The 25,294-nt window shown below is 37.3% G+C and overlaps 1 protein-coding gene, 1 long non-coding RNA gene and 1 other non-coding gene across 8 annotated transcripts in view; 1 reads left to right on the plus strand and 2 right to left on the minus strand.

The window, feature by feature from the left end:
• The window catches only part of LOC129765356 (hemicentin-2-like), a 958,618-nt gene that overhangs the window by 887,939 nt on the left and 45,385 nt on the right, over positions 1–25,294 (plus strand). The window lies entirely within an intron of this gene.
• On the minus strand, positions 4,786–6,233 carry LOC129765358 (uncharacterized). The gene is made up of 5 exons (XR_008741422.1): positions 6,060–6,233; positions 5,957–6,003; positions 5,674–5,731; positions 5,253–5,619; positions 4,786–5,192 (listed from the first exon to the last, which is right to left on the minus strand). It is a non-coding gene; the product is annotated as an uncharacterized LOC129765358 (long non-coding RNA).
• LOC129772202 (U4 spliceosomal RNA) lies at positions 9,099–9,234 on the minus strand. The gene has a single exon (XR_008742585.1). It is a non-coding gene; the product is annotated as a U4 spliceosomal RNA (small nuclear RNA).

The raw sequence follows: 25,294 nt of genomic DNA on the forward strand, positions 1-25,294 counted from the left end.
ACGTCTTTCGGGAACATATTGGGGTACAAATTGAAAATCTAAAATCGAGCACATCGTGAAAATTGTCCAATTTCAAACGCTCATTGCTCAGTCATTTCTTGATGGATTGATGAAATTTTTGCGTCAATAGATTTCGGCACTCTATAACAATTTTTTGTTTTGAAGAAAATAATATATGTCATGAAACTAACTATCGAACAATTGAAAAATCTCAGCCCCTATCCTAATGGAAATACCCACTTCTGATTGGTCGAAATTGACGACACATGCGGCGGGTCCCTAACAGAGACATCAAAACCAAGCTGCCTGGGGGAAATCGACATTGAAAATACATGAAAGTAGGGGGTAGTGATCTCCGATTTATGAAATTAATCGTTCATCAGCTAATCGAATGCTTTTCAGCAGTTTGATATTCCATACGATTAATCGCCCCAAATAATCGATTATTCGATTAATCGTCACACTGAGAGGAATAATTAGTTTAGACTAATATTTCTCATTTGCTAGAAAGCCATCTAGAATCAAAAAAGTGTTCATTCCGCCTGATAATCAATTATTATCTTTTACGCTAAACTCGTAAACGAAGCTCAATTCGCGTTGACGGCATTGAGCTTCCTCGACGAGTTCAGGGGAGCGTCAAAGATAATAATTGAAGTTCAGGATGGAACTGCAGCGGCGGTACGTTATTTTCTCTGGATCAATTAATCGATGAAAATTATTCGTTCGCTTCGATTATTGGTTGCGCAGTATTCGTTCGATTAATAATCGATTTCTGTAGGAAGTATTCGATTAATCGATTAATCGAACGATTATCGGGAATCACTAGTAGGGGAAACTTTTGTTCCTACCACAATGTGTTCCCTAACAGAGATATTAAAACCAAATCATTATCAAAGAGTTTAACGATGTAATTCTTCAAACATATCTGAAATCAACAGATAGCCTAACGGAATCCTACGTCAACTATGCGGTTGTGTCTCGGACACAACCCTCCTGTGACTTTTTTCTTTTAAACAAGAAGTTTTCAGTAATTTCCATATATTGATTTCATATATATGCATCCATACCTTCGGGAATATTATTTTTTTTATTTTGAATAACAAATTAGTTATAGTTTTTGAAATCGAAAAAGACGGGTGGGTAATGTCGGGGACATAACCGGAATGACGTAGGACTATACAAATGGGAACGGCTTTTGTTAAATATATTTTTTAAATATATTGTTTTATTTTCTTCTCCTACGTGAATACCTACCTATCTAACTGAAAAATGGATTAGTTTACTGTTAACTCTTTATGAATATGTTGATGGTTCTGAAAAGAACCTTTGGTGTTGTGTTTTTGTTATCACTCGATATCCCCATCTTGTTCGGTTAAACCTTCCTGTTTAGCTATTGCGTTTGCCACTCGCCACAGCTTTCACAGTTGGAAAATTTCTTCCCATCCAGCTTGTGACATGTTGTTCAGTAAATTACATTTAATGCGACGTGCCCGAGAAACACTTTGCCACTCACTGAAACTAATTGTTGCCTTGATGAGCGCCGAACCGAAGCTGCTCTGTTCTTGATGCGGGTTTTCTGATTGTCGTGAGATGCTTTGCAAGCCAACTCGAGCACTCCGACGGCCGAAACTCTATAATCGCTGTTAGGTATACTGGTGCTCCGGCACCAATCCGTTCGGCCTAGTTACCCTTGCGGAGCAATCAGTGAATGCGACCAACAGGGAACTGCACACTTGCACGGTTCGAGTGGGACTTTGCCTTTCCCTTAACTTGTCCTCCTTTGTTACGTCCACGATGCCGATGCCGTACAACCACACGGGTTTACGGTTTGAAAGAAAATAAGATATTTTTTTGGGGTCCGGGTGTTTTATACTCTAGCGGTACACACTCACAGGATAGAGACAAATCGGCAGACTCAGCCAGAGGGGCGAGTCCAAGGAGACGAACGAATGAGTGTTAAAAGGGAGCGATGGCAAAAAAATACATTCATTACGATTTGTTCGCTCGTTGGATTCACATGCAGGCTAAAAAGGGTCCTTTTCAGGATCACAAAATTATCTTCAATCTAAAGAGTTTATTGTTTTGTTATCACTCGATATCCCCATCTTGTTCGGCTAAACCTTTCTGTTTAGCGATTGCATCGATTGCATTTGCCACTCGCCACAGCTTTCACAGTTGGAAAATTTCTTCCCATCCAGCTTGTGACATATTTTACAGTAAATTACATTCAATGGCACGTCGCATTATCACCACTCAGTATCGGATTGGAGGTAATTTTAACCTGTAATTGAACATTTGCGATGACAGTGGTACAGTGTCGACTTTCAATGTGGGGTCATAATTTGGACCCCGAACTCTATGTTTACAAAAAAGTCCAACTAAATATGTCGCATTACAGGTCCGTCCAATTAGCTAAATGTCGAGATAAGTGTAAATTACTGTACTTTCAATCTAGAAGCAATTTAAGAATTGGTGAAAATCAATAAGCTCAGAACCACTGCCAAATTCACATACTCATCATATCCTGGCAAACAAATTATGAAAAAATCAATTTGTGTTTTATTATTATTTTGGATATTGTTTTAGAAAGCATTGAACTGTATTTCCTAAACTCTTTTTTGGAAGGTTTAATGGCCCTGAAAAGCGCCTTGTTTTATGGAATGGTTCCAATTTAGAAAACTTAGTACTCGTGGTTTTGAAAAAAACCATTTCGAACGCCCTCGATGCCGCCTTTTTCTGGATTTGCCACCAATAGAGTTTGTATAAAGAACAAACTTTTTTCTCCTGCTACCTGATGCCGTTTTGCGATTGCGTTTGCCACTCGCCACTCGCTGCAACTGCCTGTTGCTTGATGCCCACCGAACCGAATGTGTTCTGTTCCGAATGCGGTTTTTCTTATCGTCGCGAGCAGCTTTGCCAACTAACTCGATCACTTCGGCGGCCGAAACTATATATCGCCGGCTAGGTGGACTGGTGCACTGGTACTAACGCGCTCGGTCTAGCTACCCTTGCGGGGAACTCCAGATCAACACGGTTTGAGCGGGATTTTGCCTTTCCCTCCACTTTTCCTCCTTTGCCATGTCCAGACATGCTTGGGTTGGTTTGTTGATGTGTTGTGATGCGAACCGATGTGGTGCACGGTTTGAATGAGAATGATCGTTACGGAAGGAAGGTCTTGTATTATAGAGACTTTAAACTTTTGCAGTTCATTCGTCTCTAGCCTTGAGAAAGGCCCTTTGAAAATTCTACTCCACTCCAGCGCTACCACCTCCGCACTCGATGAGAAAGGCACTCGATCCCTCGCCGTCCAGCTCGTCCAGCAACGATGTTGTCCAGTCGGTGTCCACACAAAGAAAAATGATCGTTACGGCAGCGGAGCGGGGATTTTTAAGCTGACTGGCTGGCTCGAGAATTACGCATGTGTGAGACTGCGACCAATGTTTCGTTCATTTTTTTCTTTTCCTTTCCAATCGTGCTTCATTCTATTTCGCTGCTGCTCTGGTTGCCCGTTTTGGTCGGTACGATTTGAGGAGCACAAAATGGACCAATCAAAAATGGGCACATAGTGCATTTTGACAATGCTTGATATTTCACAATTATTCAATTATTTATATCAAGAAAAATGAAATGTTATTCGTTATGATAGATGCGTAGATATATTTCCTATCAATGGATGCAAAAACCTTTGCGATCTATTGAGAAATGCTCGAGCGTTCCAAATCTTGCATTTTATGACGTGGGACTACGTCTAACCGGAATATATGGAGGGTAAAATGAAAACCTAAACACAGAACATGCAGGAAAAAATGAAAGATTTCGAATGCTTATAGCTCGAACATTTCGTACTGGATGAGAGAGAGTTTGCATCACTTGATAGGGAATATTTCTACGCATCTATCGCAACTAACAAAATGTTGTTTTTCATTAGATAAACAATTGAATAACTGTAAAATATTAGGCGTTATCTAAACGCCCTAACTGCATCGTTTTGATTGGCCCGATTTACGGTTTCTCTAACACAGCCATCAAAACCAAGCAGCCTTGGGGAAATCGGCATTGCAAATACATGAAAGTAGGGGGACTTTTGTTCTCATCGAAAAATGTTCCCTAACACAAACTTTAAAACCAAGCAGCGAAATCGGCATTGCAAGCACACGAAAGAGCCTAGAGGCGAGTGAACTGAAAAGTTTAAACCCTCTTAAAGCCAAAAAGAAGAAAAAGAACACACGAAAGTAGGGGGAGCTTTTGTTCCCACCGAAATGTGTTCCCTAATAGAGATTTCTAAACCAAGGAAATCGGTATTTCAAATTCATGCAAGTCGGGGGTATTTTTGTTCCGACTGGAATGTGTTTCCCTAACACAGACTTCAAATCCATGAAGCGTGGGGAAATCGGCATTGCGAATTCATACAAATCGGGGGTATTTTTGTTCCGATTGAAATTTGTTTCCCTAACACAGACTTCAAAACCGAGGTTTCTGGGGAAATCGGCTCTGCAAATAAATGCAAACTGCGAGTACTTTTGTCCTCGCTTGCCTTTGTGCAGAGTGGAATATGTCTGTCCTAACATGATCTTCTAAACTTAGGAACCTGGGAAAATCGTGCAGCCACTAGAAGCGAATGAACTTCCCAGTTTCAAGCAAATTCGAGATTCGAGAAGTATGTACACTTTTGGGATGTAAACTTCAGAGGGAAATGTAAAATAAAATAATCGTTTGATAATTTTTTTTTGTCTTTATTAGAAAGATTTTCAGCCTTAGGCTGGTTCATCAAACGTTTGATAATTCTTCCGTACATATATTTTGTTCTAGTCATCATACCAAACGTAAAAGGTCCGTCGTTAAATTTACTTGTAACGAAGAACAATCAATCACAATAAATGAATTGACTTTACACGGCATTTGTTCATTTTTTTCACTCACAGAGCAAATATATTGAACTCAATTGAATTTGGAAACTGTTTCATTCAATCAAGAATTTAATCAATACAAACGAATGATTGCTAAGCTAAGGTAGTTCCACGTGAACCTTGCGGTTATATCATAGATATAACCCACTCATTTTTTTTTCATATTGTGGATAATTCATTTTTTACGCTTTCTACTTAGAGCTATGCTTTCGTTACTATGTAAAGCCCTGATGAACTCTGTTTTGGCGCGATTCTTATCCACGGCGAACTTTTCCTGTGCGACTTCTGGAAATAAGAAATGGGACAATATAATTTGCAGTTCTTAAATCACAAAAAAAATATTACCTATTAAAAGTTCTATAACATGCAGTTCTGAAGCGCTGCGTGCTACCTTAGCATATTGTGCGTTGTATGCGGATTTTCCTGTCCAGATGAAATGACATGTTCTTCCAAAGAGAAGTTTCACCTATTTCTCAGAAAATCGTACAATGTTTTGGACGATTCATTACGGAGTCGCTCACGCAGCGTATCTTCCCCCTGCTGTGATTTCGAAAATTCTTCTAATTCCAGTAGTCCAGCATCGTTTTCTACTGGGAAGCAAATTTTTCTGCTGGCTCTTCCGCTATTTCTAGAGATCTGGATATCGAAGCTGATGGGTTGGTTTAGAAAAAAACCCGGTACAAGGAACCGTTTTTACTTTTAGATCGATTCCCTTCATAACAAAAAAAACGTTAAAATTATACAAAAAATAAATCATTGCACTCACCTGTATTTACTATGAAGCCTGCTGTCGGTGGAGCGGTGGAAGGCAATGCGAGATTAACCTGAAAATAAATAAAATAAATAGTATACATGTATATAAAATATTATAGCCTATAGAAACGATACTATTTTTATTATATTACCGGAATAAATATTCGTTATCAGATAACAAATATTTATTCCGGTCACATCCCTGGATACGGAAAAATTATCCGACACAATTATTTTAATAATGCCGACCAATACAACAGATTTTTCTGATAGAACAGTAAAATAAACTTACTCACCTGTCCTATCTGTCTACTCTGCAGTTCGAGAGTTCGATCAAGCCAATCTGAAACGAATTAAATTAAGTTTAAACTGAAAATAAAAGCAATTTTTAATACTTACAAAAATCGTTTCTCTTTCCAAAAACTGTTGTGTTGTGTTTTGACAGTTCAATGAGGAGAAAATATGCTGCTATGATGGCGATTCGCTCAATTCGTGTAGTTTTATTGTGATTATAGCAGAAGCTTAGGGCAGTGCTGCCTGCGGGTGGCAAGCCGGGGTAAAATTCCGGCACTTTTGTAGCACTTTTCGTCACTCGGTCGACACTGTGCTTATAACCGCTCGAAAAACATTTAAACTGGGAGGCATCATTTCAAACGTAAAAGGACGATCATCAAATTTATTTGTAACGAAGAACATGATCTATCACAAAAATTTCGATGCATTCTAAAATAATATTTGAAGTGGTAAGCAAGTGGATTGTATAATATAATTGCGTAGTTCTACGTTGAAAATACGCGGTCGTGTCCTAGATAAGACCCCTTACAATTTTTAGAATGTTTTAGTTCAGCGAATCTGTGTCAAACCAGGTTTTCGGATATTTCAAAACATATAATTAAAATTGTCTTTTTCATGATTTACAGTAGTTCATAGTATATTTTTACGGATTCACATGTTTTAAAGGATTATAAAATCCACCTTCTATTGGTGTCAATGCGCCCCACATTGACTTAACTTTTAGTCAATCAACAGATGATTATTTAGTACGTATTCAGACCTTTTCTGGATTATAACACCATTTGTATCAGACTTACTTGGTTAAACCATGTAATTAATGTATTTCGATGGCCTCAATTCTGATCATGAGTTGTCCGATTCAGTAATGTTGTTTTGTCCACATGATTTCTATGGCAACCGCTTGGCGGCTTGGTGTCCTTCGCGCATAGCCGACATAAAGTTTCTCTCTGTTGAGTGTGTTGAGGTGAACACTTTTAAAATGCCCAAGAAAAGGAAATATTCTGAAGAAAGCCTAAACTAAATATGATGACAGTAAACTCAAGCAATGAGAAATACAACATCTAGTTTGAAATTCGAATTTTTTCATTCGAAAATAGTGATTGATAAGACTGGACAAACCATGACCATTTTTCGGACAAACTATGATCAGAGGTGAACAAACCATGATCATAATTTCTCTTTGAGGAAAATCGTTAAAAAACATAATTATTTGAATAATTTCAACGCCGTATGATAGTATCAGAAACTAGAGACTTGGGGCTCTTCAACAAACCTGAACTCGTCTTGATTATATGTGATTTTCATGAAGAAAAATCACTTTGTATTTACTAGTTGCGTGGAAACATCCTAAATTATCCTTATCCTGATTTTTAAATCGGAACTTGCTGCGAAATGTTGATTCACACGATAATATACTCAATGCTAAATATTAGCTCAATCGGACTTCATTTGCTAGTGTCGCTGACGTTAAAATTGGAGTTTTTAAAAAACCAAAAAACCATCGGAAATCGGCGTTTTCAAAATTTTTGACGTAGGACTACATCTAACCGGAAGATATGGGAGGTAAAATGAAAAACTAGGCAAAGAACAAGTGAGAAAAAATGAATTATTTTGAACACTTATATCTCGAGCAATTCTTTATAGATCGCAAAGGTGTTTGCATCAATTGATAGGCGTCTATCACAATGAATAACATTTCATTTTTCTTCAGATAAACAATTGAATAATTGTGAAATGTCAAGCATTATCCAAACGCACTGTGTGCCTCGTTTTGATTGGTCCAATTTGTGCTCCTCAAATGGCTCCGACCAAAACGAGCAACCAGAGTAATAGTGGAATATAATTTTGGTACAAATGAAGAATCATATTGTAAACCACTCCCACTTGTGATTCTACCGCAAATCGAATGATATAAATTTGGCTGTTGCTTTCCAAAAACATAATTCTTTTTTTAACCGCGGAGCAGAACGGATGTGCTGAATCGTTTCGTGCTAAGTTCGTTTCATCATGAAGCGACTGCAACGACAGGAGAGGCTAGAGCAGTGTCATGAACGGCAGGATCGTAGCGATTGCAACGGCGAAAGCGGGCAACGAATTTCAATTGTGTGGCGCTCATACTCTAAGAGCCTTTGCAGACTGCAGACATGTGCCTGCGACTGCATTCAGTCTGTCGAGAAAAGTGCTTCTGCAAAATGAGGCATCGTGAGAACGATACAAAATATATTGGCGCTTTTCAGGGCCACCAATTTATTCACAAAAGAGTTGTTGAAAGTTATTCACAAAATACGATGGCTTTTTTTTTGCTGCCGCTTCCTTTTGTTTTTCGTTCGTTCGTCTTCGTCCCGCCCCTTTAGCTGAGTCTCCCAATTACTCTCTGTGAGCATGTGCCGCTAGAGTACAAAACGTGCGGACCCCCAAAAAATAAAACAATATATTACAAAATATATTTAACAAAAGTTGCCCCCTTTATATCAAACTTTGACCGCCTTGCGCCACTCTCCCTTTAGTCCGATTGAGCTGAAATTTTGCATAGGGTTTTGCATTTTTTACCAATTCTTTTCGCACATTTTATGGTGTTCGGGTAACTGTTACAAAACCATAAAACATAACGTACTAAACAGATAGCGACAGATTAAATAGGTACATTCAAGCCTCAACAACGCTGTGCGATTCTTCCGAACTGAATTGGTGTTTGTTGGTTTTTGGTAGAAGTACTAAATAATGTGTACAATAATTCCCTTTAAAATATCATTACAGACGTTACTATAGAAGATATTAAGATCGGTCTTCGCCAATTGTACAAAATTTGAAAAATGGTGTCAAATCTAAAGTGCGTTATTTTTATAGAAATGAACAGCCTTCTTGGTTTTTAGATTTTGCTGCTCTGTGAAAATAATAAGCTATATTCAGCCATAGATGCACAGTAGTACTTTAATGCATTTGTTTCTGTACATTGTGGTGCTGACTGTTAAACTACTCATCTTCCTCCTGTGACCTCAAGGAGCTCTCGCGTGATATAATAGTTGGAACCAAAAATGGGAATGTATGAAAAAATGCCTCCGTGAATGACTTAAATAAGAAGTATCGCGGCGAAATCTTGTTATTCGTTACCTAACATGGTAAATAACATTTTTGTAAGATACAGTTTGTCCAAGCTAAAAATTTGATACTTATATTTATAGCCCCATCCATTAGTAAAAACATCATGCTTTTTTATTACTAGCAATAATCGCATCTCGGTGAAACCTCATTGGTTACGATATCGCTACTGCGCAAAGCTAATTTCATGATGTACAAGTCCCATATTTTGTGCACATTTGTAATATTTTCCATTTCATACTATGTCTTCAACGTTGTTACGTTGATTTTCATGCTCAAAAACGCTCTCCTCTTGGCTGACCTTTTTATGAGATCAAATAAATTGTAACGTTAATTGTACGGAACCGCATTTCAAGCATTCTCGAAACCACTACACCACCACCATATTTGCTCAGTGCTATTTTAAGAGCCACCTCGTGCGAATGCTTGTTTCTCGGTCGAACAAATTATTCATTCATTTGCATCAAGCTCCTTTGTCCTGCACTTCTCTTATAATGAACGACTTGTATTTGGTCATGCTTAATCATCATGTTTAATTGCATTTTAATACCATGCCCACGTGGCTATAATTACTAGCAAACCAAGAACGAGAGAGCGGATAAAAAACAGGAAGAGGGTTATATCTCTGGTATAACCGCAAGGGTGACGAAGGACTATCGTTGATTTAGAGATCATTTGTTTGAAGTTGAATCTAAATCCATTCTGAATGAATGAATAAATTAATATTTGAGGGACTTCGAAAACGTGAGCGTTACGTTGGAGGCTCAAGGTTTTATGTATCCAATATTGGATACAAAAAATAAAGTATTAAATGTAAACCCCACCCTCTTTATTATATAAGCTTACTGTATACATATACTTCGATGTTATTCGTTTCTCTCTCAGGGTAAGCTACGAATATAATAAGCGTGGGGTTTACATTCTATACTTTTAGGGTTTATAAAATGACACTTCCTTTGCTTTCGTTCATTTCTTACTCTACTCTCGCACCGTGAGGACTTGTTTCATCGGGACTAAGCAGACAGCTGGTTAGTCTTTCGGTGGTAAGGCACCACGTAAGCAGCTCGGATAAGCGCACCAGTCGCAGAAAGTTTGAAGAAGCCACATCGCTATCGACCGAGAACTTTGCGTGAAATTCGTCGCTATCAGAAATCGATCGAATTGCTGATCCGCAATCTACCTTTGCAGCATTTGGTTCGTGGAATTACTCAGGACTTCAAAACCGATTGGCGCTTCCAAAGTTCCGCGGTTATGACGCTGCAGGAGATCTATTCGAAGATATCAATTTGTGTGCTACCCATGCAAAACGCGTCATATCATGCCCAAGGACATCCAGCTGGCCCATAGTATCCGAGGAGAGCGTACTATATTACCTTAGCATATAATCAACGGCCCTTTTCAGGGCTCCACATTTGATGGATTAGAGTTCAGAAAAGTTTTTTTGCAGGCCGAACTGAAATGAGCATTTAGCGAAAATCGTGGTGTCGATGATATACGATACCGACAGGGGCCATGAATATGGATTTGATAGTGAAAATATGGAATACATGACATGGTGTAGTGAATATTTCCCTATATCGAAGAAATCACTTTGATGAAACTGCATTATAATATAATTTGTGTACGAATGCCGCAATCGATAGTCGACTCTAATTGCGCTGGGTAATTTCCTCGGAGGACTCGATTCCTCCTTTGAGCATTAATAATCTCTTTCTGGCAAAACGAAGTGGTATGAATCACATTATTCGAAAGATAAAATGAAGATGTTTTCTGCCAATTTCCTTCAACTTCCAAACTTCTCTTTCTCCCGTTTGTCGTTATTGCGTTCGCTAATCCTTTCTCACAACACCCATTTCTCGTTTAAGAAATTGTTGAGTAAACATCGTTTGCCAGTGCGCGTAGAGCGGGAATTCCTTAAGATTCATTGTATCTCTAATAAATTGCCGATAGACATGGTCTTACTTTGATCGCACTTGATTGAAAAATCCAAAACGAAATGTATTTGGACGCAGCATTATATGAGTAGGAAGCAAGTAATCGCTCGAAAATTACATGATTTTCGCGATGTGAAAAATTTTCCGTTTTTCATGTTATGCATCCAATATTGGATACGAAAATTATCTACTGATGGGGAAAAATAGTACTCAGAAGTTTTCCTGTTAATTTCGATTGATTGAAAAATCACAAAACCAAATGTTTTTGGTTGCAGTGTTGTATGGATAGAAAACATTAAAATAAACTCTTTCGCATGAATGTATTTTTCAATTCCCAGGGGAACTGGTAGATAATTTTTCAGCAACGATGATAGCAACGAGGGTTCCGCGCGTGTATGTGTGTGGCGGCTGCTCCGATGTTTCAAGCGGAACCTTGGCATCCTCCTGATGGATTCCCTTCTGGCCTAAGGTGCACAAACAGGCTCTTGGTGACACCGTTCATCAGCGCTTTCATGATAAACGAAGTTAGCCTTATCACAACAGCGACAACATGCTCCAATCGCTGTTCAACTATAACTGAGTGGATTTCCGAGCGGCGCTCGCTTATATACCGATTGTTGATTTCAATAGCCTGTTTTGTAAGCAATTTTAAGGCTATTGAAACAAGTGTTCATCATACCATTTCGTTCAGTTGTTTAGGAGCTATTAACGCTCAAAATCTCGGTCTCCGGCGTAACGCTTTCGTTTTCGAAACTTTGATTTGACACCCCGGTATAGAAATGAAAGACGTAGTCCTACGTCAAAAAAGGTTTCTCAAGTGGACGCAAAGTTTATGGGTCGTGAGCCCCGAGGCGTGCAGTTTGACCCGAAAGAAAATTCGTGTATTCGTGCTCGCTATTTTCTGCCCGGTTTGCTTTCTCCTACCCAGAGTCGGGGTCTAACGTGTGGCAGGTGTAAATTATGCAGTTGAGATTTAATCAATTTCGCCTCTGCTCACTCCTTGCAATATGTGACCACAGGTTTTGCTTTTTTTTTGTTTCTCATGTAGTGGCATATTCCGCGGACGTTTTTCATTATTTTCTATTTAAATCTGTTGACTTTTTTCCACTGATTCTGCCACTCCCACCGGATGCTCTTGGCATACAAACTAGGGACGATATTCATGTGTCGGTTTCATGCAGCCTGAGCCCACAGCGGGAGATTGTTTGGCAGGTCACCCATTCATGCGCTTCATGCTGTTTGTTGCTGTGACGAGCCATAGAGGGAGAGAGAGAGGGAGACCGAGCGGAACATAAAGGAGGATTGTTTTTAGTGCATTCGTGTCATATTTAACACCTTATGAATTATTCATGCAACACTTGACCGTTTGCTGGCGGAAACCAGACCATAACCACAGACCGGTTTACGGCTGTCCGAGTGTATGTGGACGGCATTAACAATGCTAGCATATGTGCACGGGGAATCTATTTTTGATTGCTTCGGCACAATAATATCGGCCCCAACTCGAGGCAAAAGACCCGCAAAGAATCGCTCTGCTCAACAGAAACGAAAGCTGCTGAAATACACCTTCTGCGGGATATTACTGTGACTTTCGAGTCCTGGGCTGGATATGAGTGCAGTGTATGAAGAGAATTGTGTCACAGGAAGAGGCCTCCTACAGTGGAAGACGTTCCGTCACTTCAAAGGATGTGAATCATAAATGGTAAAACATGATAATAGCAAAATACTTGGTGTCACTTGGAGACCCTCCCTCATCGTTGACCCAGTGAGTGGCTTTTGTGTCACAGATTCAGCCTGCTGTTGACACGATGCTGAAGGCCAAATTTTCTACCGTCTAGGAATCATTACGCATTTGGGTTTGGGGCAAATAGTAGTGCTTATGAGGACTACGGATTGCCTTCACGTGGTCTCAGGTTCCCAACTCTGTCATGAGGAACACTGGCTTTGAAAGACAGTTTATGCATTGTTTTGAAAAATGTAAAAAAAAATATTCCCATGTTTACACGTTATGTTACTAGCTCCCACGACCGACTTCGTTCTGTCAAAAGTTATTGGCCTGTGATAATTCAATAGAAAAAATGAATTAAATGTATTTCAGAGTTACCACTATATTAATCGATTTAATGGGCCTGATCACTAACATCACTGTCACAAACGCTTTCACGTCACTTACACTTAATCTTTTTTGTTTTGTATTATCATTGTCACGGACAATTGCGTGTGAAAATAAACTCCGTGAAGTGAAAGAGTTCATTCCCGTTTATAAGAGACATGTCAGTTGCATAATTTCGGGCGTTTGAACGTTATGTCGGTTGCATATTTTCGGACGTTTGAACGTTATGTAGGTAAAATTAATAAGTGTATGACATAATATTCCAATTAATTGAGCGTATGTTATAGAATGACAAGTTTGCGATTATACCTCGATTATTTCAATGCCAACTATTCGGACTCATTCCATGAATCATTTGCTTGGTGCGTTAGCTCGCTGAATCAAACGCTGGTTCAAAGATGAGGAGGAATACTAGGTTGCTCTTGAATAATGTAGTTGGGAATAATATCGGAATGTAATTTTATTTCCTCTTTCTATAAATTACTCTAGAGATAAAGCATGACTATCATGAGTTTAATAATCGATATCTCGCATACTCTTGTACTCAGCTCTGTCTTACTCGTTTGAATAGTGAGAAGTATTGAGTGTTAATGTTAATGTTAAAATCATTTTTTAAGAACCCTTTGTACAATTTTGATGAATAATAATATCTTCTATATCTCAGAATAAACCCGAATATATCCATCTCATGATCAGTATAATCTGAGCTACTCCCATATGGGATTCTGAATTTTAATCCTCTTATCCTTCCCATTCTCGTGTAATTTGATATACGGGACATCAGGTTTGATATAATTATTTAAACAGAAACTGGTCAGTAGCGTCGGTCAGAAGCATGATTTTCATATTAAACATCTGATAAGTTGGGGGTCTCCGTAGCCACATTGGTTGCGCGTTCGCTTAGTAAGCGATCGATCGTGAGTTCAAAACTCAGGGCCCTCATTGACCATCTTTGTGTTGTTACAGAATAGCTACGTCCACGCAACAATCATCAGCGATGGAGATCGATCCACGGTCGAAATTAGATCGATTCATCCATACAACTGCTCTGCTCTGCAAGACACATCGGGCTGCTGTTCTATAAATAACTCAACAATGATCAATCAACTGTCTCCGCTGTCCGGTGGTCCAACTGGATAATGGAAGAACAGACAGAATACTCTTACGCCTAAATGGCTACTGTGTGAATGTACCATATGTAATGGTATAGAAGGAATACTGGCGAATGGCAACTGTGTAATGTGCTAATTATAGATATGATAACCATGTGACATGTACACGATTAAAAATTCGGCTCTGTTACAGCTAAAATGCTAATGAGCCTTAAATAAATAAATGGGATAAAAAAAAAATCTGATAAGTTTCAAGGAATTTTCCAAAAGCAGAAAATGATTCTGATTTTCTTTAGACGGATATCAAAATTATGGAAAAAAAAAACCAGAGAATAATTTAAAAATTATTAATTTAAAAGCTTTGCAATGATAGATTCATTTTTTTTCCTTATTTGAAATTAAAATATTCTTTCATTCAAAGTATGTCTCCAAAACAATATCGTTGAAAATATCTATTACGTAAAAACAAAAGATCAATGGCCTTTTTCGATGTAACTATCGTCCTGATTCGAGTCTTGTCCACCAATTGTGAATGTTTGAATTACAAAAACCAGCTCTGCAATGTTGGAAAAACATTACGGTTATTATTTTATATTCAAAATATCAACAAATCAATATTATACATAATCAATCATAATGATCGTTTCGGGTCAGTGACCTCCATTGCCATTTAATGGGGTTGCAACTCTCTGTTAGTCTAATCCATAAAATAGAAACAAAAAAATTGTAAGGGGTTGTATCTAGGACACGACCGCATATTTTCAACGTAGAACTACGCAATTATATTATACAATCCACTTGCTTACCACTTCGAATATTATTTTAGAATGCATCGAAATTATAATATAGATCATGTTCTTCGTTACAAATAAATTTGATGAACGTCTTTTTACGTTTGTTATGATGCCTAGGACTACCAAAATATGTGAACGGAAAATTGTCAAACGATCATTGTACTTTACATTTCCCTCTGAAAATGTTACACATCTCATGTTTACGTAGTTCTCGAACCACGAAAGTTCATTCACCTCTAGTATCTGAAATGGCGATTTTCCCAGGCTTTTCAGTTTAAAAGTACGTTTTAGGGAAATATATACCGGTCTGCACAACAAGCGAGTACAAAAGTACTGAACACCAAAAAATGCCCTCGACTGGCATGTATTTACAAAGCGGATTCCTCCAGGCATGTGAATTTAGAAGCCCGTGTTAGGGAAACACAGCTGGGAAAAAATACCCCCGACTTGCATGTTTGACAAAGCGGATTCCCCCTGGCACATTGATTTAAAAGTCCGTGTTAGGGAAACACAGTTCAGTGGGAACAAAAATACCCCCGACTTGCATATATATTTGCAGAGCAGATTTCCACAGGTACATCGATTTTGAAGTCTTTGTTAGGGAAACCGTAAATCGGGTCAATCAAAACTTGGCAGTTAGGGCGTTTAAATACGCTTGAAATTTTACAGTTATTCAATTGTTCATCTCATGAAAAATAATATTTTATTAATTGTGATAAACGCGTAGAAATATTTTCTATCAATTGATGTAAATATTTTTCCGATCTGTTAAGAAATGATCGAATTATAAGCATTCGAAACACGGGTAGGGTTGACACACAAATCGGCAGATTTAGAGATTAGCGAAATGCAATGTATAGCATATCAAACAAATCTTAGAGAATTTTCGATTTGATTGGTATGCAAATCATGAGAATTCGTTCACAGTGAAAATAGTTATTAACATTAACTTTATTTCATAAAAACGTGACCTGTTTTCTGGCTTTGGCACCCTTCCTGAAAGACGTAGTTCTACGTCAAAATTTCTATTCAATTAGGACAATCGAAATTAGAGCTTTCGCCATATTTCTATAGGTGCATTTATCGGTGCATTATTTATTATTATTTAGTTCATTTATCGACGTCCTTTGGATACGTCAGGATTTCGTTCTAAAAATTCCACCAAGCGAGTTAATTGCTGTTTTTGACGTAGAACAACGTCTTTCATTAAGGGTGCCAAATCAGAAAACAGGTCACGTTTTTATGAAATAAAGTTAACGTTAATAACTATTTATGCCGCGAACGGATTTTGGCGATTTACATACCAAACGAATCGGAATTTCCCTAAGATTTGTTTGATATGCATACATTACAATCTCATAGTCTGTATATGGTTTGAATTGATGAAAATTGGAAGCAATTCCATTTCTCCATACATTTGTTCTGCCCATTGGAGTGCTTTCCCGAACAGAGCTGTCAATAACGAGCAACTTATGGACGAGCAACGAAGGGAAAATCGCAAGACTTAAAGTCTTCGTGAACAAAGGAAAAGAAGAAGAACGAAGTGGAATATTTGCCTAGAGTATAAACAGTGGATCTCGCTGAGGCAAACTTTCATTCTTCGTGAGGACACCGACTGTACAACATCGTTGCTGGGTAAGCTGGACGGTGAGGAGTGGGGGAGGAAAAAGTAAAGTTTTCCAAGAGGCTTTTTGAAGGTTAGAGACGAATGAACTAAAGAAGTTGAAAGTCTCACATGTCTTAGTTTTGGATTGAGCTGTGGACGCGACCAAGTTACTGACTCGCTGATGTCTCTGGCATTGCAATAATTGCATCAAACTGACGCCATTGCATTAAGGTTCTGAGCTACACAATTGTGTGGGGAATCATCAAGCTAGGCTATCGTCAGCTCACCAAGAACATAAATGTTCTGGAATTTTGTCTGTGATTTGGTTTCGCATAACAGTAGCAAAACTCTCTCCACAAAGGATGACAGCTAAGTTGATCTAGACCGGCAATATTAACAAAAAATGGGTAGGTTATATCTATGATACAACCGCAAGGTTGACGTGGGACTATCTTAGCTTAGCAATCATTTGTTTGTATTAAAAAAATTAAAATTTTAGTTAAATGAAACAATTTTCGAATTCAATTGAATTCAATATATTTGCTTTGTGAGTAAAAAGATTGTATAATGCCATGTAAGGTCAATTCATGAAATAGATTATGTTCTTCGTTACAAGTAAATTAAATGACAGTCCTTTTACGTTTGGTATGATGACAGGTCCTATTATAGAAATCGAATCAAGGATTCGATACAATCACTATCACTATCACATCGCGTAAAATCTGGAATTATAGAAATCGAGGAAAACAGCTCGATTCGTTACTCTGCTCGAATGTCGGTGCCGGTGCAGAAATATTTTGAAACGAGTTTGAAATGTTTCACAAAGCACTATAGAAAGGATGCCAAATCTTTTTTTTAGACATCTGCTATGAAAATTATAAATATCTATATTTCCAAATGTGTTAATATGGTTATGTTTTGGAGAAAACTGATATTCCCTCAACGAATGAAGCTCAATAGGCGTAATGCATGCATGGATGTGTAATAAAAACGACATCATGGAACAATTTGCTTTACAAAAAATTTAATTATTAGAAAATGAATCTTTTCATGTATTTTCACAACTGCAATCTATGGAATTCCGTGAGGAGTCACACATGAATTCCACTTTTTTAAACAAAACTATTTTTTTGCATGTAATTCTCTTTTAGCGTCGATGCAGCGGCGTCAATAGCTTCATTGTATCGCCATTGTACCACCTGAGGCCCTGAATTCTCGCTTATTGTGTGCTAGTGTTTTCTTTACCTTTAACCTCATGTAAATTCAAATCTGTAATTTAAAAAAACCATTATTGTTTTGCAAGACATTTCAGCTTTAGCATATGGTAGAGAATGTTTGGTAAAGTATAGCAATAAAAAAGAAAATTGCTGACAAAAGTAACACGTCCTAATGTACGCTAGCAGGAATAAGCAATTTTTAGATAGGAAATTCGGTTGATAGTAATTCAAAGAATATGATAAAATTTACTTATGAAGTTATATGTATCGTAGAAGAAACACTTACTTTCTGTCATTCTGAACCAAGACGCATCGATGGTCTCAGTGCATTAGGCCCCTCACTGAATTCCTCCCATTTTTCCTCAACCGGGATTCTATTTGAACTGCCTCCACAAATACCTCGAGTAATGTTTACATTCACTTTTATTAGTTCAACGAGTCGTTCAACCTGGTGGTGATTTGTCTATCCACTGTTTCCCAAAGGCAAATATCAGGGAAGCAAACCAAAACAAAATAATTCTCTGAAGATATGCAACAAGTGAACCAAACTATTCGAAAAGTTCTGACACTTGCATCGATAGTTATCACTCGCTCGGTGCTATCGAATTGCTCGATTTCTATAATAGTAAAATAGAGCTAACGAGCAAAATTCTTATCGTCCCGATTTCTATAATAGGGCCCGACATCTTGGCTTTGATGTCTGTGTTAGGCAAACACAATTCAGTCAGAACAAAAATGACCCCGATTTGCATGTATTTGCAATGCCGATTTCCCCAGACCCCTTGGTTTAGGAGTGTTTATTAGGTAAACACGTTTCAATCGGAACAAAAACGACCCCGACTTTCATGTATTTGCAATGCCAATTTCCCCACGCTCCATGGATTTGAAATCTGTGTTAGGGAAACACATTTCAGTCGGAACAAAAATACCCCCGACTTTCATGTATTTGCAATGCCGATTCCTCTAACGCTGCTTGGTTTTGAAGTCTGTGTTTGGGAACACATTTCGGTGCGAACAAAAGTCACCATACTTTCATGTGCTTGCAATGCCGATTTCCCCAAGGCTGCTTGGTTTCGATGGTTGTGTTGGGGAAAGCGTAAATCGGGCCAATCAAAACGAGGTAGTTAGGGCGTTTAGATAACGCTTAACATTCTATAGTTATTCAATTGTTTATCTAATGAATAATAACATTTTAATAATTTCGATAGAAGCGTAGGAATATTCCCTATCCATTGATGCAAACATCTTTCCGATCCAGTAAGGAATGTTCGAGTTATAAGCATTCGAAATCTTTCATTTTTCCTGCATGTTCTATGTTTAGGTTTTCATTTCACCCCCCCATATACTCCGGTTGGACGTAGTCCCACGTCAAAAGGGCTTCTGTTGAGCGCAAAACGGAGATAAGTGTGTGCATATTCAATTGTTTCAAGCCATCGATATATGGATATTCGTGTGTGTACGTACGTGCGTTTTAACGTATTGTGCTGTTGCGGGTGAACATGTCGATCCGAACGTGTCGACAAGGAGGGGAGATAGCAGAAAGGAAATATTTGCGCTAGGGTAGTAGTAATGAATCTCTGCTGAGGCCAATATTCAGCCTTTTTCCTAGCAGTTGACATTGTTTGTTTTTCGTCATCATAAAGGCTTCGTTGGTGCCTTTGACATTGCATCAATGCATTAAACTGACGCTATGGTGAAGCAGGTATTAAGGTTATGCACCAAAAAATTATTTGGGAATACCAAGTTCTTCAATAAGTTGTAATAAATTATTTATTTATTTGGGTTCGCGTGCCAGTTACAAAACTCCCTTCAACTAGGATTGCATTTGCGCTAATCTTGATCATAATGAAGCAGTGCTCCTCTTTTCCAGGTTGTTGAGATTAACAGAAAGAGTTTATTTCGTTTGTTTAGTCACCAAGAAAGTAAATGTCGTTCTGGAATTTTGTATGTGATTTGGATTCGCTTGTCAGTAGCAAAACTTTCTCCACTAAGGATGATAACTGCGCTTATCTCGAGCATGTATTGTTCTGCGAGGACAAAAAATGATTCATCAAACAATAGTCGTCAAATGATTCTACAAAAAAAAAAATATTTCAGGGCGACCAAATGGTCGAATGGGTATTTTTAAAATTTCGTAGCATTATAAAATAAAATTCGCATTTATAAACAAGCAATTAACTACAGCGTAGTTCTACGCCAACAAAGCGGTCGTGTCTTGGACACAACCTCCTATAATTTTTTATCTTTTCTTTCTTAAAAAGCAAGACAAGATTCAAAATGATAGCAAAAAAGTTAAATAAATCCGAAATTAAACTTACTCCATTCCGCGTGACTAGCTTTCACCATCTAAAACACAAGTGACAAATATAGTTGTTTTTTCCCGCGACGTGACAGTATCGTGATATTCATAATAATACCGAGTTCATTCAAAGTTGTCACGACGGATGAACTCTTCCGGATTCTACACACACGGTGACAGCCGTAATAACGTTGTATACAATTCACTTCGTTTTCACCGTGAAGTGACGTTCGTGATCAGGCCCAATATCTTCAATAAGTTTTCTATTCCATACATGACAAACCTTAGTAATAATGTGATAATTTGTTGTCATATTTTTGCTAATTCTTACAAAAGGCGCAAGGAATGTTACAAACTTTATCAACGAAATTCTGAAGACCAACTCCAGAATTTCAATTTTTGTCAGGAAACTCTTGTCGTAATATCATGGCGATCAATGGGTGATTGGCCAGGTAGTAACTCTTGTTTGATCTCTTTCCATTTAGGATTACATGTGCATGTAAAAAAATCTGCTGTGCCATAATGACGAACATACGTTATGGCATGTTGAGCATATTCATGCCTGTGCCGAGGACTTCTAATAAATATTGCGAGGTCAATAACTCTTCAGAACGAAGTTTGGTCTGATTCAATCTAATGAATGTCAATCACTCTTTGAGGCACCCATGAATCATTTCCGATTGAGCTGAAACATCACACAGGTCAATTTTTTTGGGCCAATAAACAAATTGTACATGGTCGGTTTTTGAAATTAGATGATGAAATTTTTTCCATACATTTTTGACGAACTTTGTGGAACATCGAATTTTTGTATGTTAACAATCATTATAAATCCTGATGTGATTTAAAACATAAAATCTCATTATTAATTTTCTTTCTGAGTGTAGCCATTCTCGGGATATTTATAAAAAATATTTCGAATTTATTGTCTTTTCAATAGTGAATATGCCCTTTCAATATGTTTGTCGTGTTTACCGTCATGTTCATGAAATATATCATAATGGTAAAAATATATGTTTAGGAGTTACGTTAAAAAACATTTGAAGACATGTGGATTAATATAAAACGTAGCGATATTAAAAAATCTGTTTTCAACTTGATACAAACTTTTAAACTATTATTCGTGCTACACAATCAGAACATGAACAGTTTTCAAAGTAGAATAGAAATCCAAACAACACAAATACACATCTTCATTCTCCCGAACCATAAGGCGATTAGAATAATAGTTCAGTGGACTAACTTTTTCAAAAGTTTCAGCAGTTTTAGCAACAATAAAATTAATACATTTTGCCGGCCGAACGAAATGTTATGACCTCATTTGAAAGTTAAAATGTCTATGCGTTATTTGCTTGTTAGTTATTGACCCGAAAGCTTTTTTCAATAGCTTAAAAATGACTTTGAAAACAGACTATTAAAATCACACAAATCTGTATACAAGCTTACGCCACAGGACAAGACTGAGTATTGGCTTGTCTTTGGACATTGAAAATTTTTTTGAACTTATATCTGTAAATAAAATCAGTTCGTTTTTTTTTTGCTAAACTGATTTCAATGCTGAGAAAAAAAATATCTTTTAGATAACTCGTCTTGCTCAAATCTCTGTAGGGGAAGGAGGCGGGACCATCATCATATAACTTGAATAACATAGGGCGCTAGAACGCTCAGCAGGCTCGAGCAGGCTTCGGTTGCTCGTGTAATACGATACACGTACACGTTCTTGTAAATTGTTCTTCTTGACACTAAAAACCATCTGATCAGACTGAACGAGTAGCCGAATATGATCGTCCCAAAGTCGATTTGTTTTGGCGTGAGCGTTTAATGACCCTGTACTTACTGATTGCTAAGCCAACGATAGTCCTATGTTTACCTTGCGGTTTTATCACCGATATAACTCACTGCTAGCTTTTGAAGATTCTAATTGGAGGTTCATCAGCAACTATTTAAAACGATATTGCAGCGAAATTAAAAAAAAAAGAATAGTAGTTGGTTGCCAAAGAAGAAATTGTAGAGCGATTAAAGAGCTGTAAGTTGGTTGATATAAACAGTCTAGTTTTTCATATATTTTTTTGGGAAAATTAAAATGACACGTATGCGTGACCCATCGAAACGTTTCCATTTGGCTTTTTTGGTGATTGAATCGTATGCAATTTTATTAAACGGGTTTTAAACTGTTTTATTAAGCTTCATCGGTTTGTATGTACGATTGTAGCTTTGTAACTTTGTAACATAGTAACTTTTTCTGTAGCGTTGTTCCACATTAATAGAAATTTAACACCCTTTCTGACTGATCTGAAATTTGTAACACACCTTTATCTCTACTGTCATTATAGAACTGCGTATTCCATGATCTTGAAAATCCAAGATGACGGGCGCTACAAAATGGTGAAATACACGTTTCCTAAAACTCCATCAATATGGTTTTTTTCAAAACTACATCAATATGGGTATCAATATGGGTAAATGAAAGGTCTTGACTAGTAGAACACAGTTATTTATGAAAAATTTAAATCCAAAATGACCGTTACCATAAAATAGTGTTTCTTTTCAAAACCTCATCAATATAGGTATTAAATAAAAGATCTTGACTAGTAGAACACAGTTATTCATGAAAAATGTAAATCCAATATGGCGGCCACTGCAAAATGGCGGATAATATGTTTTTCTCAGAGCCGGATCAATTTGGGTATCAAATGAAAAGGCTTGACTGGTAGAACACAGTAGATCATGAAAAATCCAAATCCAAAATGGCCGCAATCTTCAAATAACCAATTATTTTTTAATGGTTTCATTCAGCTTGATCTGTTTGTATGTATGTTTGAATGCCTGTAGGGTTGTCCCACATTAATAGAAATTTGATCCCGTTCCTGTTGACTGATTGATCTGAAACTTGAGGCACACCTTTATTTCTGCTGTCATTATAAAACTGTGTATACCATGATCTTGAAAAACCAATTTGGCCGCCGCTAAAATGGCTAGGCTTGACTTGGAGAACACACAACATTATGAACATCATAAAATAAAAAACGTTACCACAAACTGGTCGAACGAATTTCCATTATCCACAGCTTGTTTCACTTGGTTTTATTCTAGTTTCATTATTGCCCTGGATTAATGGAGGAAGGTTTGAGATTACAACTTACTGCTACTTACCTATTTATTTTCTAGCTATTAGTACATTCTCTGTGTTACTGTTATGTTTAACCACAATGAAACCGTTTAACTCAAAAAGTTATTTGTTTACTTTTTTTCATTGATATAGATAGAAGATATAGAAGTGCTGAAAATTCATTTCCATTTTCGAACAAAGATCAATTTCACCTGAAAATTCATTTACATTTTCGAACAAAGATCAATTTCTTTTGCGCAAACATCGAATGGACTGACAACGCTTATCACGATGTGATTGTAAATCATATGGGAATTCAATTTTCTGGATTTTCCCATTTTCCTTCAGAGTTTTCCGAAAATTCTCCGATTTTTCACTCCATAACATTGAGCTACGTGCAAAAAAAATACAACAAAATGACGACGGCTCGAATCGGACGATTCCTTTCTCTGGTTTCGCGCTTACCAACATATTTGACAATACTTTTTTATTTGTATAGATTTGGTGATAGAAGCATTCAATAAGTATATGTTTTCTCAACCATGGAATGGTTCGTATACATATGGTGTACCATAGCTTTTAATCTATATAAATAAAAATGTAAGGCAAAATCTCTTGGTAAGCGGAAAACCCGAAGAAGGGATGCCGATTTTAGCCTTCTTTATTTTGTTATTTTCGTTTCTTCCCGTAGATCAATATAGTGGAGAGAAAAACCGGAGAATTTTCGGAAAACTCTGAAGGAAGGTCGGAAAATTCGGAAAATTGAATTCCCACATGTTCGAAAATAACATCATAATAAGCGTTGTTAGTCCATTCGATGTTTGCGCTATCGAAATTGGTCTTTGTTCGTAAGTGGAAATGGATTTTCAGGCGAAATAACGCATTTCCATATCTTATCTATATAATTAAAAATGTAAGGCAAAATCTGTTGGTAAGCGGAAAACCCGAAGAAGGGATGGTCCGATTTTAGCCTTCTTTATTTTTTGTATTCGTCTCTTCCCGTAGATCAATATAGTGGAGAGAAAAACCGGAAAACTTTCGGAAAACTCTAAAGAAGATCGGAAAATTGAATTCCCACATGTTCGAAAATTACATCATAATAAGCTTTGTTAATCCATTCGATGATTGCGCTATCGAAATTGATCTTTGTTCGTAAGTGGAAATGGATTTTCAAGCGAAATAACGCATTTCCATATCTCAGATCTTATAAATAAAAATGGAAGGCCAAAATAGCGGAGAGAAGAATCGGAAAATTCGGAAAATTGAATTCCCATATGTTCTACAATTAGCTAAGCGTTGTTAGTCCATTTGATGTTGGCGCTAACGAAATTGATTTTTGTTCGAAAGTGGAAAAGGATTTTCAGACGGAATAACGCATTCCTATATCTTCTATCTATATGAACAAAAATGGAAGGCCAAATGTGTTGGTGTGCCCTAAACCCGAGGAAGGAATGGTTCGATTCGAGCTGTCTTCATTTTGTAATATTCACTGTATCAAACATGTATTCCATGCAATGGAGAAACGTGTTATTTCCAAATGCTTGAAGAATCTTGAACGAGAATTGTGTCTGAAAATAATTTTATATTATAAGGACGAATTTTTTTAGAAGTACTAGACAATTTATAGTAAAAGGAAATTGTAAAAATGTAAGGCAAAATCAAAGGGTAATCAATCAATGAAGAGTTCAGTGATTGGACTCACTAACGTTCGCTTAATAAGAAAACGTTGAAAGTATTCAAATAAAAAAATCTATTTTGGGCGGGACGAAGTTCGTCGGGTCAGCTAGTACTATAATATTTTAATTCACTAGCGATCCGGTAATTTTTTTTTTTTTTGGTTAAGTCAACAAACGCTTAATGTTAATCGGATTGTGTGTTTACTGGTTTTTCGTTGCCCAATAAGAACCATTTTAGATGAGACCACACATTAGTCGCTCTCAACAAGGAAAGACAAATTTGCGGGCGCCAACTTGAGCCGTTAATTATACATTTTGTATACAACCCAATTCGCTTTCGAATTGATTAAATTTTCCCGGAAATCTCCCAAATCGGAAGCT

The sequence above is a fragment of the Toxorhynchites rutilus genome, chromosome 2 (genome assembly GCF_029784135.1).
Source record: "Toxorhynchites rutilus septentrionalis strain SRP chromosome 2, ASM2978413v1, whole genome shotgun sequence".
Lineage (NCBI taxonomy): Eukaryota > Metazoa > Arthropoda > Insecta > Diptera > Culicidae > Toxorhynchites > Toxorhynchites rutilus.